Here is a 12,533-nt window from a genome sequence, read left to right as displayed (position 1 = left end):
GAGTGTGGAGGATTTGTAGCTGATCTTGAAAATATGGACTTGTGTTTTTAAATGGTATTGAATTCTTATTTCTAGAGCCATTAACGCAAAATGACACTTTATAATAAAGCCTGCATTATAGCTTAATAAGCTCTATTTTGCTTAATTAGCTAGCATGCAGCGTAGAAAATGATGGTTTGAAATGTGATCTCAGATCAAGGGTTTCCTGAAATCACGGTCTTATTGAAACTTTCGAGACTAAGACCAAGACTATTCGGTAAGTCTCAGTCACGGTTCCATCATCAAAAACCCTTACTTGGGCAAGTAAGCTGACATAAACTTGGGTCGATCCGACTCTAATTAGTCGAATTCAGTAAAATCTAGTTCGTCATCAGAGTTAAGTCAGTTAAGTGACACATTTGTCATCTGTTTTACGTCATGTGTCTTTAGAGTTTCATATTATACGAAAGAAGGACGTCCGAACCAATTTCTGGACCTTCTTGAATATCAATGAATTTTGAGTTGTCGAGGCGCTGGTCATTCGTTCTCATTATCTCGACTTTCACATGAATATTGCTCAAAATGAGATCGGGATCGAAACAATCTTGGAATATTGCGATCATGATTCCTTCTCGGTGGTTCCTTTGTTCATGGTTGATCATGGTTGCTTTGTCCAGTAGGCGCCATGACGTTGATTACGCTTTTCTTCGCATGTCGTGCCTCTGTCTGTCCTCAAATCAGAAAGAAATCGGAGAAAAAATTGAAAATCGACTAGTTACAATTATCCCGATCGGCACATGTTAAGATGTTGCCACCACGGCGACGAGATGGCAGCCATTTGGTTCTAAGTATATTCAAACCTTGTCGCCGTGGTGGCAGCATTTCAATTTGTTCCAATCGGGTATTGGACTAAATTTATCTCATATAATAAATACTCTACATGCCCAAAAAATACTGGACATAACTTCCAATCAACCCCTCAAATGCAAATGCAATTTGTTAAAATGTCAAAATGCTCATGATACTGAATAAGGATGCACAAGTAAATAATATTTTTGGTACAATTAATATGAAAAATGAAGTGTCATTTGACGAGCGTGTGTCGTACTTGAGAATGGAAATTAATTGTAATTTTGAGGCATTAAAAAGATGAGAAAAAAATATTTAAAAAAATTCCGCACCATTTACAGCATGAAGGCATGAAAAATTTCGGCACAATGACACAAATTTAATTCGCTCTGTTTTTTTATTTCCATCTCGAGTGCATGCAACCTGGAGGAATTGCCACTTCATAAAATCCCACTTCAACCCTTTTATTTTACTTGCTGTAAAATTGCATGAGAAAATGCTTTTTCAAGTTCAATGAACTTTTTCGGAATCAGCAAAAGTTTTTTTACATTTAAGTTAAATTTTTATTTGTCTACTCTGGAGTATGCAGCATGCCAGCCATAAAATGTTGTACATGAGAAAGTTTTGCAATATAAAAAAAATGTTTTGGAATTTGAAACATGAAACTCAATTTGTAGCTACAATTATTTTATTAATTAATCAGCTCAAACTAGACATTTTCCCTATTTTGAGTCCAAAAAATTCTATCGGAAGTTAAATGACATCAAATCAATCTTATGATTAACACAATTGAGATTAAATTTCTATAAAAAAATACACTCGACACCATAAAAAACGTGCTGCTGATGGCTATTAACAAGCTGTAACAATCGACCCTCAAAATATAGACTGTTGCATTGTCCCTCCATCCCCTATTCCTATTTTTTTGATGCACATCCTATATAATAGTTCATAAAAATGTGAGAATAGGATGATGATTGTCAATTGTCACGGCAAACAAGAAAAGGAACTAAAAAAAGACAAAAAAAAATCCTTCGAACCGGATTTGAACCAGTGACCTATGGATAACTGTAAGAGACTAAATCTCTTAAACCGCTACAGTCCACCGCTCTACCAACTGAGCTATCGAAGGTGAATATTTGATGAAAACCAACTTGACTTAAGCTCATTACTAAGTTTAATGCACAAACAAGTGCTGTGAGAAATGAAAAAGTAAGCAGTAAAAGTAAGACAATTCAGGTAATAGAAAAGAGTGAGCATAAATGCGAGCGAAGAAGAAGAAGAAATGAGAGCAAAGACATTTTTTTTGTGAGAAAAAAAAACTTGAGAGTGAATTTTTGATTTCTGTTGAACCGCAAATTGTGACGTCACGTGATTGCGTCATGTGAAAGAATACAAAATTCGTTATCAATTTTTTTGTTTATTCTGCATAATTGATCAACTTTATTTTGTATATTGTACAAAAAGTAGTATGTTTTTTAAAACAGCTTCAGATTTTTGAAATCTAATTCATTTGTAGTCACTTTTAATGAATTTCATCGGTTTTTAAGCAGTTTTTGCAGTAAAACACTCATCTGAGTAGATCTAGGTACACTATTATTTGCCTTATAGGCAAAGTGACCACTGTTCAGTATCATAGTGGGCTTTTTGTAACATAAAAGCCTTCTCTTTGTCTGTTAAGGTTTTTAAATGCATTCAAAGCCTAATATGCGAGCTTATACTCAACACAGATCTTACGGTACATAGTGAGCATGCTTACTGGTACCATAAAATCCTCATTAAGCATATTATTGTATGTTAGTCCTATATTAGGTTGATCTAGCTAATTTTTTACATGATCCTGTTCAGCATAATTCAATTTGAGGTGATACTGCGTTCCCGATTTGCACAAATCTGAAATTCTTCACAAAGTATTCTTTAAGGTTCCGTATATATGTAGATACCAATTGGAAGTGTTAAATCCATATGGTCCATCCAGCCTTAAAGGTAAGAGGCATTCACATATTAAAAAAATAAACATTAGCTGTTCAGACCTTAAGGTCCATGGCTGTTAATCCATAAAATGTATTGTTCAAGTCTCTTCGATTTCAATTGTTACGCAATAACTCAATGTTGTCCATACTGTGAGCCGTTCATATTATTTGCAAAATTTGACATAAATCGTATGCCGTGTATAGTTCCGGTTGTGGATTACTACCGATGTAGCCCTAAGCACAAAAAAGATTGGATTTCAGTGGCTCTATCTTCCATTCGATCTAGCATTACTATTTAATGTTCCTTGTATAAATGATTTCGGAGTCACAAAGTATCCACCATCTTCAGCACTGTCACTTAAAGGTGGACCATATTTGCAGGTTTTGTTTTTAATAATCTCATCTTTTCCAATTAAGTTTAGTAAAACAACATGAACTTTAGCGGCAACTGATAAGTTTTTGAAGTGATCAATTTGACAAGCAACACTCGATGATTTGATGATTAAGACTGATAGTAGTAATACTAGATGTAATTTCATACTTGACACTAATGCTCAATATATGACTAAAATACTAATTCAACTGACTTTTTGTTGAGACTTTAAATGACTGAATAAAAGAGCTTCTTATCAGAATTTATTTAAATTCCACCAAGCTGTAATCTCGTATGTGTGATGCTATTTTCTTAATCTCAAAATTTTGAGAATTTTTCTTGTGATTCATCATGACGTCAATATTATTTTGACATTATATTAAGGTTGTTTATCAGGTCTTATGACGTACTCGTTTCTTGCAATGTGCAAAGCACAATTTTAATGAATTTATTCGAATTTAAAGCTGCCTGATTTGTATAAATCGGTAAATCGATCCAAAATTCCAGCAATCAGACTGCCGTGAATGTGGCAGTGTTCCGAATCCGGCACCAAGTCAGAGTAAGCCAGAATTAGACCAGATATATGAACAATTTACAAATTATAGAGCAAGTGGTTCAGATCAAACTATAAACTAAGATCTAAAGGGTGTGGTACAACAAATTTAAGTAGATAATAAAATGTCCATAGTGACAGCATTGCATTTGGTATTGGTAATTGCCAGACGGAAGCCGGCGATAGAACCAACTTTAGGCAACATCTGAGGGAGGCTTTGGATTTCAGTTGATCTGTACGGAAATCGAAGCAAGTAAGTAAGTACAAGAAATTTAAATGGTAGTGATTTCAACTCATAAAGGTGGGCCCTTCAAGTATTATATAAGGTAGTTTCAAGCAGAGCACGAAGTCGACTCAAATTTTAAATTGACTCTGTGTCGACTTGTGCTTACAAAATCCGAGTCGATTTCGAGATCTGGTTCAAATTGACAACGAATTGACTCTATGGGTGATAAAAGAGATCTTTTACAAGAAGTTCAGAACATTGGCAAAACTGACAGAAGTTGTTTGAAAGAAGAGTCATTCAGGAATTATTCTAAGAGTTCCTAGAACAACCAGCTAGTAATTCACTATAACCTTACTGTCTAAGTAATTTTTGAATTTTAGGGGCTGCTACCCTCAATCTCCATCAAAACAGAACGATTTGATCTACTTAAAATATTCTGTAGAACTAATGTCAATGTGTTATCCAAAGCAACAGTCAATTCAATTCCTAAAACATCCTTAAACTCCCTCAATTTTCAAATAAAAAAATCCTTCGAACCGGATTTGAACCAGTGACCTATGGATATCTGTTTAACTGCAAACTTAAGCTGGAAGCTTAAGCGAATTCAACCACTACAGTCCACCGCTCTACCAACTGAGCTATCGAAGGTGATTATTTGATGTTTTAAGATTGGATATAACTTGTTTACTTTCTATTTTATTACCGCTGTTGTTACTTGTTTCATGTCTTACTTTAGTTGGTAAGCTTGAAGTTTTCTTTGTGTCTATCGTGATTCATAATGTAAGTGAGACAACCGTTAGGCATAATATCGTGGTAATAGCAATTGTTAATGAATATGAAACATTAACAGACAGCAGCAAAATTTGCTTTTTGATCCGGAAATTCAATTTATCAATTTCAAATTTTATTGCAATTTTTACATAAAAAATCATATCTATTGTTAGCGTCTAATGTCCTGTTTTTGTTCATTTTATTGCTAAAAAATGACAACGGCATGCGTACGTATTGCAAAACAAAAAGACATAGAGACATCACACACATGACATAACATTTATCAAATGTCCATTCATGTGAAAATAAAATAATTTACTGACAATTTGAAGGAACTGCACGAATGTGATGCGTACATACATGAATTCTATTAAAGATGAAAAATTGCAGTCATTTTTATCCTCTATTCAGCTATTTCATTAAGGAATAGAATTTTATTTGTGTGCAAAAATTCAGAACTTTTTTTTAGACGATTAGGTAAAGTGAGTGAAAATCATTGGAATGTCTTTATTAGTTTTGATGTCTAATGATGAGTAAGGAATTCAATTTATCAATGTTTTGATGAAATATTGCCAAACATTATCAGTTTTTGTGTGATGTATTTATTGTAAATATCGTTTTGTTTTGCTTGATAGTTTTTTTTTGGTGTAGAAACTCATTTACTCTAGAAACTGACACTTTGAAAATTTCGGAATATAATTGAAAATAATAATCAAATTTGATCAAAATTTGTACAATTTTTTAATTTGGTCAAAATATTTAAATTTAAAATTTCATGCTTTATATTTCCTACTAACTTACTTTGCTGTCCGTATGTCTGATCTATGGCCTCCCTCCCCCTTTCTCAGTTGGTGCTTGAAGCTAGCCCTTTCGTTGGCTACTGCTTGCCAATTACCAATTCTAAGAGTGATACTATCTCTATCTACAGATTCTTTCCATGAGTTCTTTGGCCTACCGCGTGATTTCTTGCTATCTAAAATGTCGCACTTAAATACTTTTAACAATGGAGTTTCCATAGACCTTCTAATACAAAACATGTCCTGGACATCGAATTCTGTTCACTTTAATACGTCTCACAGTATCAACTTCATTGAACAACCGATACAATTCCTCATTGCTCCTGGTCCGAAAAGGGCCACCTTCCTCTTTGATCAAAAGATTGATCTAATCACCTTTCTTTCAAAAATGCTTCTTGCGTTTTAATCGGCTACTGTCATACTCCATGGCTCTATTTATGAATTACACCATAAGGCGCTAAAGGGCGGATTAGAGTCTTATATATGGTCAATTTGGCAATTCTGGAGATTCTCTTCGATGTTAGTAGACTTCTTAAAGAATAACAAAGGAAATATTCAAATATAAAACAACTTGCAGAAGGAGATCCTTAATATATGCAAATATGTAACCATATAAATCAGCTGAGATCAGCTGGGTACAAATAGACTTCCAGAAGAAGTTTTAGAATGAAAAAAAGAGAACAATTTATTTCGTGGATGTTGCCAGTTCCCTAAGAAAAACATCTGTGAATTGCAAACTGTTTAAATTATTCGTCTTAGGGATCGCAAAAACCCTTTATTTCATAGAAACAGAAAAATTTAACCTAATTTAAGTATTCGGAAATTCTTGGGAAAAACTTATTTCAATGCGACCCATGAAAATCTTCTTCAAAACTCCTTAAAATATCCTTAAAATTCTTCAACATTCAAATAAAAAATTCCTTCGAACCGGATTTGAACCAGTGACCTATGGATATCTGTTTAACTGCAACTTAAGCTGAAAGCTTAAGCGAATTCAACCACTACAGTCCACCGCTCTACCAACTGAGCTATCGAAGGTGATTATTTGATGTTTTATGATTGGATTTAACTAGTTTACTTTCTATTTTATTAATGCTAGTTGTTTCATGAATTATTTGTTTCAATTTGATTTGAATTTCGTTAATTTGAAGTTTGATTGAATTTGAAAGAGTTTTAAATTTAGTTTAAATTGTGAGAATTTTAAATTTAAAAAATTTTTTACATTTTTTTATTAAAATTTGAACAATTTAAAATTTGAACAAATTGATATTTGATTAAAAATTTCAAGAATTAATTTGAATTTTTAATTAATTTAAATCAAATTAAAATTTTTAAAATTTGAAATTTGATCAAAATTTTGACAATTTGAAATTTGCTATAAAGTCTTAAATCTCAAAGTTTATAATTGAATTTTTCACAAATTTAATTATTTCACATCTTTAAAATTCTTAATTTTTGAATTTTCAGAATTTTAATATTTTTCAAAAAGTTGAAAGTAGAATCCTCTTAAAAATGCAAAATTTATCTAAAACAGTGCTCAATTCCAACAAAATCAAACAAAAGAAGTACGTGAAGCTCCTCAAACATTTGTTTGGGATTATCAGTGTACAACTTCAAAATATTCAACAATCCATCATAATCTACACTCTACAATGCTCTACAATTTCAAACCTTAATATCCATATCCATTTCAATCCTTAATATTCAACTTCCGCTTTAAAATCCTCTCAATTTTTCAAGGACCATAATACCGATTATTTACACCAAAAAATATTTTCATTCATTAAGTCACGTCCATAAATGACAAAAAAACTATTCAAGAAGCAAAACATATGTTGACCATAAAGGCACACAAGTGATATTAGTGCCAAAAACTGCAATGAATGCGTAAATTTTCAAATATATTGCAAAATATCACAAAAGAGTAAAAATCCACATATGTTTCAAAGTGGTACACAAATAATTAATGCTAGTTAGGAATGGACGATAAACAGCAGCGGCAATGAACAACAAAATATCCCTCAGAAAATTGTGAATTTTAATTAATTCCATGCTGTGTTTTCATTACACTGTAAATGTAAAATTGAAACAAGTTGTGATGGATTTTTCTTTTTTTTGGTGGATATTTGAAGGGATGGGATGGAAGGGCGATTTACTGATATGGAAAATTTAGAATATGCTTCATGTATATGGGACAAGATTGAATTAAATTTTTTACACCCGAACAGTAAGGACAAATTCTCTAGACCAAGACTAAGGCCCAAGACCAAGACCAAGACCAAGATCAAGACCAAAACCAAGACCAAGACCGAGATCGAGATCGAGACCGATACCTCTCCAAGACTACCCGGAGAGCCTCAGTCTCGGTCTCGGCATCAAGAACCCTTACCGCTGGGCTATCGTTGCGTCGCCGCATAAAAAATTGTCCTGACGGCTCCAACAGCGGTTTCGATCCAATTTGGCAGCAAAAAATGTGGTTTGCTGCATTGTGCCGCTCGGGACAGGCTGTTTAAATCCCAATTCATGATTTTAATGCACATCCAATCTAAAGTACCTCTACCTTCGTCTTGATCCTTCCCTTGATCCCTTTAATTACAGGATCAAAAAAAATAACCAAAATAAAATCCTTCGAACCGGATTTGAACCAGTGACCTATGGATATCTGGATGAGATACTCAAGTGTATCTCTTACAACCACTACAGTCCACCGCTCTACCAACTGAGCTATCGAAGGTGAATATTTGATGTTTTAGAGACTGAAAGAAAGTCTTTGAATCAAAAAATTGATTTATTTGATTAAAGTGGAATTGAATTGAAAGTAGATTATGAGGCTGACTTGAGTGTATGCTGCAAATTAATTTCTAAAGAGCATGAAGCTCATTAGAGTCGTTTGTTTATTACCTAATGGTTTAAGAGAATGTGGGAAGGGAGGAGGGGGTGATTTGGTTCAATGACGGAGGTTCAAAAAGTGGACTGCTTGCGTTACGTAATAAGTGAACGACCCCTTCTAGTATTACCTAATGTCAAAAATGGAAACTTGAGACACTTAACTAGTTTTAATCGAAATAATCCGACTTTGTGTAAGCAACAATGCAAAAGTGCTGGAATTTAAAAACTGGCAGTAGATATCTTAAGACAGATCCAGCTTCCGACGAATTCTAAATTCGGCAATGGGCTCTCGAGCGCCTTCACCAAAGAAGTAATTAAGTAATCCGACTTCATACTCTATTTAGTAGGAAACCGACAGATAGGAATTCGGTTACACTACAACATCTAACAGACAATGGACATGGTTTCAAGATCGTACTCTAATTAAATATACTAGTTGAACATGCCGCTGACTTCGATGGGCATCACATGTTATTAGAAGGTCTGTGGAGGCTCAATTGTTAAAGTAACTGTTTTTAAATCTGACTATTTAGATCACGCGATAGGCCAAAGAATTCATGCAAAGAAGATGTCGATAGACGTACGGCTAGCGAAGTAAGTAAGTAGCTTAAGCATTCTAATGAGCGTGTTCTTAGATTACTCGGTAATTGCCTTATAGAGATAAATAGCAGAGAATAAAACCAGAACTTCCCTCACCCCGAAAATCGCGCTCATCTAAAACAAAACATAAAATTTCTCCACTTTCCATTTCTACCGTGAAATTAAATGATGAGTGGAAAATGAAGGAATGAATTGTTGACAAAATAGTTATTAGAGGAACTTCGCCGCCTCATTAGATCCCTCCTAGAATTAAAAGACCTTCCATTCATCTCTCATTCTTCGTCCATTGTCCATATTGTCGATTTTAATTCAACAATCTACAGCTACAACAGCTTGTAGCTAAAATTCACCAAAAAACAAGAATCTGTCATTTATAGGACGGCCATCTGCTGTATTTTTGCCGGGACGCTGCTGTACTTTTCATTCTTGTTGCTGTGTCACGACAAAACTACAAAATGTCCTGATTTTTCTCAAAAGTGTCCCGATTTTTCTGGCCACCCTACTCATTTATTAATCAGCTTTTCGACTAAATACTTTCCAAATTGTAATAGAATATGTTCATCAATAGATCGAGGGTGCAATATGAAGCTTCAATTCCGTAGCATTTTTCGATTAAAATGAAAGCAATTATTTATAAATTTCTACTAACTTTGACTATCTCAAATGTTTTGAAGTTCTTTCCATTGTCTTCATTCATCCTTTTTTTGTGCCGTCAATTGTTTGCATCCAGAAATAGACGAAACAATGTGTAAATAAATAAATCAGACATAAGGTATTTTACGTTGTAATCTATTAAATGACAACTATTGAGTGTGAGTTGAGTGATATAAAAGATGAGTGCCCGGCATTGTCTGTGACTCTCTTTATTTCCCTTCCTTTTGTTTGATTCCAATTGTTTGTGTGATGTAAATATATTGACGGATTATTTGAGTACCGATGCTTATTTGAACTTTGTATTTTCAAAAAAAAGAGACCCGAAAGAGTTGTCGATGATGTAGGTATAGAACGCATTTGATGCATGACTAATGAGAATTTTTATTAAATTAATGGTTGATGAATTTTGAATGTCGATCACTTTTTTGGAGGTGTAATTACTAATATTGGATATTCATATGAGTTTAACTAATAACTAATTGATGATGACAGTAAATTGTTGGTTAGAATTCAATAATTTTGAGGTTAGAATGTTTAAATTTTCCCGTCAAGGATCATAATCATGAGATGATAGGTTGTGGATTTTAATAATATATTTTGTGGAATGAAAGTGTGCTTTTGACATTAGTTGATGACAGTTAATTGGTATTAATGGGTATGTAAAATTGCCTTAAATTTGGAACACACGTGTAGCTGCATTGAGTTGAAGCTATGCATTAAGAGATGTCGAGCAAAACATCGTTGTCATTATGGGACGACCGGGTTGACAACAACATCCAACAATGTTCTGGCGTCCGACGACCGACGATGTTGAACACCCTTGCGATAGTGCTAATGGCTTAAATCACCAGAGGCGTACCCAGAATTTGCATGAGTTTCCAAACTTTTTACGTAAAACTCTAGCAAAGTAAAAGGGATTTGGTTGACCCGAAAATCCCTCCCTGGATGCACCCCTGGCAATCATCATCATCATGATCAATCAAGTGAATATGATCAATGACTGTTAGAATCATCCATTCCACTCTCAATTTTCTATATTCAATCTCGGACAAGACAAATAAATGACCTCAAACCTAAACAACCTAATCCCAACCAAAAAATCCTCATCAAACCCCAAAGAACACCCCTCCAATATCCTTAATCCCCCCTTTAACATTCAAACAAAAAAATCCTTCGAACCGGATTTGAACCAGTGACCTATGGATATCTGTTTAACTCAAACCTAAGCTGGAAGCTTAAGCGAATTCAACCACTACAGTCCACCGCTCTACCAACTGAGCTATCGAAGGTGATTATTTGATGTTTTAAGATTGGATATAACTTGTTTACTTTCTATTTTATTACCGCTGTTGTTATTTCTTTTATATATTGCTGTAGTTGATGGATGAAAAGAAATTGAAGTTTTTTTGAGTCTTTCATTGCTTTTTGGTTCGTAAAATTTCATGTGAATGTGAATGTTGAGTTGAGGTCAGTTTTATGGATGCCTATTAGAGGATTTTAAATGTTAACTCAGGCTTTAACTTGAATAACTTAAATCAGTTAATTGATGAAAATCAAGACCCAGGTCACTGTGACTTTGATTTGGTCAACCGGATTCGGGTTTTTCAGTACAGAATTCAGCTCCATACCAGAAACTATGCTTTCTCAAAATCCCGGTCCCGATAAATTTTCGGGATCGAATTGAAATTTTCGGGATTTTTCGGAAAATCCCGGGATAAAATTTCACTGTAAGGAATTTTTCGAACATTTTAACAGTGAAAATGTAAAAATTACCTAAAAATCACAATTTTCAATCCGATCCCGACTTTTGATATTTTCGGGATCAGGATATGTCCGAGATTTTCCCGATTAGCCTTACCAGAATTCGGCACCATTCCAGAGTCTCATCAGCGTAGTGCTAGATTTTAGTTCTATTAACTGATTTGTGTCATTCGGGTTTGATTCCGTACTATTCTCTTTTCCAAGTATAGTTTTTCAGTTGCCGACAAGTAGTTATGTCCAAGCAGTTGTGATGTACAGCCTAAGTTAGTCTCAAAATTTCAATTTTGATTAAGTAAAATTTGAAGTTGACTCTTGTCATCTGCTTCCACAATTCACACAGTGAGTTAGATCTGTAGATTATTGGCCAGCCGAACTCGAAGTCGACTCGGATTTTCTATGAAAAAGTAATTAAGTCCGACTCGATGGCTAGCAATTTCAACTTTGTTGACTAGATAGTTCTCAAATTAGCTTCAAAAACTCCATCAAAATCCTCGATAACAACGTAATATCAATTTACTATCCAGCCACTCACCCAAAATGCTTGCAATATCCACCACTATTTTCACATAAACCCCTTAACCCACCATCATCTTAAAAATCAATTCAAATCCATTTTCATTCACAAAAATTTTTCAATCATTTTCCAAACAACAAAGTGTCGAGTAGGATTTACAAGAACCAAGTGGAGTACAAAAGTGGTCAGGTCACTTGAAGTATCCTTCAAAAAAGGTTTTACATCACCCAAAAGTGAATGAATTACCGAAAAAATCGATGGCGTTTTTGAAAATGCGATTAAAGTACAATATAAATGTGAAGTATTTTGTCTCCTTTTGTTATGGCTATGGCTTGCCATTTAACATCCTTTTTGAAGATTCCTTTTGTGCATTTCAAAAAAAAAAGGAATTGAATCTCTTTGGTCATCTGACAAGAGCAGTTTTTCATGCTACAAAAGATGATGTCCATATGATTAAAGTGGTCTTTATTGTGGATGTGAACACAACGGGATATCTCTCATATGTGAATGAGCATCAAAAGGATTGAAATATTGCTTATCATATATCTTTTTATTTAATATTTAATGGATATGATAAAATATTAAATCTAAAGG

At 33.9% G+C, this 12,533-nt stretch overlaps 4 non-coding genes across 4 annotated transcripts; all 4 read right to left on the bottom strand.

Moving 5' to 3' along the window:
• Positions 1–1,858: 1,858 nt before the first annotated feature.
• TRNAY-GUA (transfer RNA tyrosine (anticodon GUA)) lies at positions 1,859–1,960 on the bottom strand. The gene is made up of 2 exons: positions 1,924–1,960; positions 1,859–1,894 (listed from the first exon to the last, which is right to left on the bottom strand). It is a non-coding gene; the product is annotated as a tRNA-Tyr (tRNA).
• Positions 1,961–6,439: 4,479 nt separating this feature from the next.
• On the bottom strand, positions 6,440–6,559 carry TRNAY-GUA (transfer RNA tyrosine (anticodon GUA)). Its single transcript has 2 exons — positions 6,523–6,559; positions 6,440–6,475 (listed from the first exon to the last, which is right to left on the bottom strand). It is a non-coding gene; the product is annotated as a tRNA-Tyr (tRNA).
• A 1,586-nt stretch (positions 6,560–8,145) lies between these two features.
• On the bottom strand, positions 8,146–8,255 carry TRNAY-GUA (transfer RNA tyrosine (anticodon GUA)). The gene is made up of 2 exons: positions 8,219–8,255; positions 8,146–8,181 (listed from the first exon to the last, which is right to left on the bottom strand). It is a non-coding gene; the product is annotated as a tRNA-Tyr (tRNA).
• Positions 8,256–10,833: 2,578 nt separating this feature from the next.
• Positions 10,834–10,953, bottom strand: TRNAY-GUA (transfer RNA tyrosine (anticodon GUA)). The gene is made up of 2 exons: positions 10,917–10,953; positions 10,834–10,869 (listed from the first exon to the last, which is right to left on the bottom strand). It is a non-coding gene; the product is annotated as a tRNA-Tyr (tRNA).
• Between the last annotated feature and the right edge of the window lie 1,580 nt (positions 10,954–12,533).

This window comes from Chironomus tepperi, unplaced genomic scaffold (genome assembly GCF_022539635.2).
Source record: "Chironomus tepperi strain 1889 unplaced genomic scaffold, CSIRO-AGI_Ctep_v1 contig_327, whole genome shotgun sequence".
NCBI classification, from domain to species: Eukaryota; Metazoa; Arthropoda; class Insecta; order Diptera; family Chironomidae; genus Chironomus; species Chironomus tepperi.
This window is presented reverse-complemented; position numbering and strand designations above follow the sequence as displayed.